We start from the raw sequence: 4,508 nt of genomic DNA, 5'->3' as shown, positions 1-4,508 counted from the left end.
GTACCTAATATTACAAAAAAAAAAAAATGGTGACACAGATAGATCATGAAGTAATAGAAAAGACCTCTATACAGTAAATCATGAAGTAATAAAAAATCAATTACTGCCAATACTTTTAAGACCCCTCCTACTCCAAGTTAGGATTGAATGTAGATGCTGATGTCCAAGTCAGACAAATGGAGAGAGGAGAAGGAGACTTGTTTGAATGGTTCCAAGGAGGGAATGCACGGAACTGGGTACCTTAGCTGAATACTGAGGTCAAGAAAGAAAGATTTGTGCTACAGGTGGCTTGCCACATTAGCAACACAATAGAAGATTGTATTGTTTGAGACTGAGAGTTGGTTATCGGTTCAAGAAAAATTGGTGCAGCATGCAGAGCACATATCCCAATATTGTGTATAATATGGGCAAAATCACCTTGATAAAGTGAATCGAATGAATTCACTCATTCAGACAGGGACAGGGACAGGGTGATCATGCTCACACATTACTCATCAGGGTGGTTATTCTTGGCTCTCAGCCAAGCTGGTGCCTGTAGGTTTGTCTTTCTAGTGATCAATCATATAATTATAATTTATCACTTATCTGACTAGGGCAAAAAGATTTATCGGAAAAGTTTTTATCCACCCTATTCTAGATCAGGATGCTTCTGTTTTGAATATATATACGGAAACTGGGTTTTTGTGTTGATAGGGTTTCACAAAGGAGATTGATTTGGACAAAGAGATGACAAGGGTCTGGTTCTCATGCCAATTTGGTAGAATTTCAAGCTTTATCAAATCATTTGTTTTCTATTTGAATTTACATGTTTCCTATTATTCTTATTATTATTTATAAATTTTCTTTCTTGTAAATTGTTTTATTCAGGTTTGTTTACAATTGCTTTCATCCTTTGTGTAGGACGTACTGGTTTATGCTTAATCCCAATTTCCATTTCCAATAGCAGTAAAAATCCCAATTTCCATTTCCAATCCACAATTAATCTGAAAACAACCCTAAATTGCTTGCAGAAGCACTTATGCCACCATCAATGGTTTGGAACACCGAAAGGAATTAAAACTTGGTCTTACAAACAAGAAAAAAATGAAGAGAAAACGAAACCTTAAGGTTGTGTTTGGTTTGAAGGAAAAAATAGGAAAAAGAAGGAAAAAGGGGAGAAACATATATAAATATTGTATAGGCCGGTTTCCTCACTTTTCCTTTCCTTTCCCTATATTTTCCTTCAAATCAAACATACCCTCAGTGTAAAGTTAGATCAGCGGGTTTAAAACCATTCTCAGTCACCTCAAGGATTAATTTAGATGAGAAAAATGATGAAAAAGAGTGATAATCAGATATTGAATGATGATGCTCTGATGCCATCCCATGCCATTTGTTATAGTTGATTAGGAGGAGAAGACAAGAGCACATCGAAGAAAGAAAACAGAAATGTGATAAAATAAAGGGTTTAAAATAAGATAACTTTTTTTGACAAATATCAAAAAAGGACAGTGGCACTGCATCATCTTCCTCTCCCTTTCTTTCTATTCATGCCAGCCATTTCAACGGGTCAATGGATCCCTACAATCCATACCGCTTGCTAGAGGCTCCAGAAGTTATCTCTCTGCTTTTGCAAACCCAGCACCTAGGCATTCCCTGCAACCCTCCAGAAGTTCTCTCTCTGGGTTAGCAAGGTCGCTTAAAATAAAAGGTTTTTGAACTTTGAAGTTTGAAGTTTGAAGAAAACGGCCATTGACTAACGTAACGATCGTTTCTGCACAGTGTTATAGGTCAGCTGCAGACCCAGTTTTTACTATTTAGTATTAATTTATTTTTATTTAGTGGTGTTTTTATAGTTCTGATTTGAGTACAGAACCCTACGTCTGTCAAGGAGAGAGGAGAGATAAAACGAAAGAAAACAACGGAGAAAGATCCACAGATCTGAAATCATCTCTCTCTGCCTCTCTCTCCCACTGTTTTCTTACGGTTTATGGGGAGTGTTTTATTTGGGTATCTGAAATCATCTCTCTGCAAATCCAGAGAGATAACTTCTGAAGAGTTGCAGGGACCTAGGTGCTAGGTTTGCAAACCCAGAGAGATAACTTCTGGAGCCTCCGGCACGCGGGGTAGACTGTCGGAATACCTTGACCTATTAAAATGGCCGGCATGAACCCTTTTTTGATATTTTTCTAAAAAAAATTATCTTATTTTAGTTATTTTATAAAAACATTATTTCTTATTAATATTTAGGGCAAAATTGCCCTTATCTACTAAATAAACCATGGGAGTGTGGCAGCACCAACATTCTTATAGTTACTCAAGTTACTACAGAACTTATCAAATCTCTGTTACTTATATAACAAAAATCGTGTACTTTCTGCAGTCATTATTGGTCTCTCTCTCTATATATATAATTCTTGATTTCCACAGTAGTAACAAATTTCACATGTGGGTACCAATCTTTCTTACTACTGGTTTGGAGAATTGACGACAGAGTAAAGTTGCACCCTTTATCTTTTCAAAGAGTCCGTTTTTTATAGATGATATCGAAAGAGTACTTGTAGAGAGAGGGAGAGAGACTATAAATTTATTTATGCTATCTGATTATCGCATAGAGTAAAACCCAAAAAATCAGTGTAGCACTCCATCATTATTTTAAACATTATTACTATTGAGGATGGGTTGATAGCGATGAGGAAAGAAAAAAAATGAGAAAAGCTTAATTATCATGGAAATGCCTGATCCTTAAGGGAAGGCGGAGGGCAGATGTTGATACATTCTTGTTTATTGGTCCAACATGGCCCATGGGGAATTGATATGCAGCACCAACATTTTACATTATTAGGTTTACATTGGTATGGAAGACATGGCGGAATGTATAGCTTCACACCACCCTTCATCTCCATAGGATCCATTCTCGAAATTTGCTCCATATTTCCATCTTTTCTACCTGTTTTCCGTTCACCACACAATAAAATTAACAAGAACAGAAATGTAACAATGATGTTGAACATTAATAAGAATTCAACTAAGAAAAAAAAACGAACATATGCAAGAGCTTGGACTTACATTCATAGAGCGCAGAAAGACTAAGGAGAATGAAGAAAATGAAGTACACAGCATTGAACTTGGGAGTTGCCATGGATGAATTTGTAGTGGAAAGTGTGATCTAGGATGCGCTTTATATAGTGAGGCAAGGCCAATTTAACTTAGGCTCAGTTTGGAAGGACTACAATACAAATATGTAGAGTGCAAAACCTTATCCTTAATTTATGTGTGGAATGCAATTAAAACTGAACCTGGAACCAAATTTGTATTTAGTTCAGGTTTGCATTGCAAACCAATTAAACTGGTCTGAACCGATCCAAAATAGCTGGTTTTTAAAGTTTTGGGTTGGTTTCAGTTCATCAATTTGTATAAATCAAATGGTCGATTTGGTTTTCAGTTTGTATATTTATAAACCGAAAATAACCCAACCCGAACCAGTTATGCCTTATTATGTTTAGTTTTTAACATCTCAATGTATTCAGTCATTTTATAGTTTTATTCATTAATTCTTTTTCACTCTTTTCGAGGCTACTAGCTAACTTGTGAAACGCTCAAATGTTATATAATTAATGTTATTTTAGTAACTAATGCTATTTAACAAAATTATAAACCTTTCTCTCTTTTTCTTTTCATTAATTATTTTTCATTTCTTTTGAAAATGCTTACTTTCTAGCTTGATGTGTGAAAGACTCCATTGACAGTTAACCAATGTTATTTTAGGATGTTTTATCTTGACGTTTTCCACTTTTACAATTACATTTAGTTTTCTAGGTTAAAGCTGCATAAATTACACATGTAAAAGCTCTACTTTTTAGGTCAAACATACTTTTTATTGGGACTGAAATGTTATAATCAAGAGTGTCATTAGTTGTTGGACTAAAAACGACTAAACCAAGAAACCGGCTCTCAACTCGAGTGATCAATTTGGTTCAAACTAACCGATCCAAACAGACCCGTGTATAATCTTAATATATAGATTTAGATAACATTTATTATGTATATAAATTAATAAATACAAAACTTAATTTTAAATAAATCAATATAACTTTATTAATTTTTATTATTATAAAAATTTTAATAATCAATTTTAACATTTATTGAGAAACTTCACCAAGAGAAGAAAGGTTACTAAAAAGTCAAAATATATATTATTAAGCCAAGCAATAAAGGTATGGCATATTGTTGGAAATTTCTCACCTTCAATTTATGGTAACAAACTATTTGACTTAATTAGTATTTAATGATGTGTTGAATGCCTTAATTAAAGGTGAATATGAGTATTTAATGAAATAATATTAGCCTTTACTGATATCTCAAATTGGCTTAATTAAAAATGATATAAATGAGGGAGGACAGACAATTTGAATTAAATTTGAATAGTAAAAAGAGAGGGAATTAAATTCATATTGTAACGGCTGATACAATTTCGAAACGGACCGATATATGGCCAGCCAATACAAACCTGTACCAGTCTGATACGA

At 34.0% G+C, this 4,508-nt stretch overlaps 2 long non-coding RNA genes across 2 annotated transcripts; one reads left to right on the top strand and one right to left on the bottom strand.

Annotated features, from left to right (window-relative positions):
- The first annotated feature begins 258 nt into the window (after positions 1 to 258).
- Positions 259 to 964, top strand: LOC148790488 (uncharacterized). The gene is made up of 2 exons (XR_016078773.1): positions 259 to 538; positions 694 to 964. It is a non-coding gene; the product is annotated as an uncharacterized LOC148790488 (long non-coding RNA).
- A 1,592-nt stretch (positions 965 to 2,556) lies between these two features.
- On the bottom strand, positions 2,557 to 4,223 carry LOC148790487 (uncharacterized). Its single transcript, XR_016078772.1, has 2 exons — positions 3,049 to 4,223; positions 2,557 to 2,929 (listed from the first exon to the last, which is right to left on the bottom strand). It is a non-coding gene; the product is annotated as an uncharacterized LOC148790487 (long non-coding RNA).
- Positions 4,224 to 4,508: the final 285 nt, after the last annotated feature.

This window comes from Nelumbo nucifera, chromosome 7 (genome assembly GCF_055504915.1).
Source record: "Nelumbo nucifera cultivar China Antique chromosome 7, China Antique-T2T, whole genome shotgun sequence".
Classification (NCBI taxonomy): domain Eukaryota; kingdom Viridiplantae; phylum Streptophyta; class Magnoliopsida; order Proteales; family Nelumbonaceae; genus Nelumbo; species Nelumbo nucifera.
Note: the sequence above shows the minus strand (reverse complement) of the source record. Positions and strands in the feature narration are given on the sequence as shown.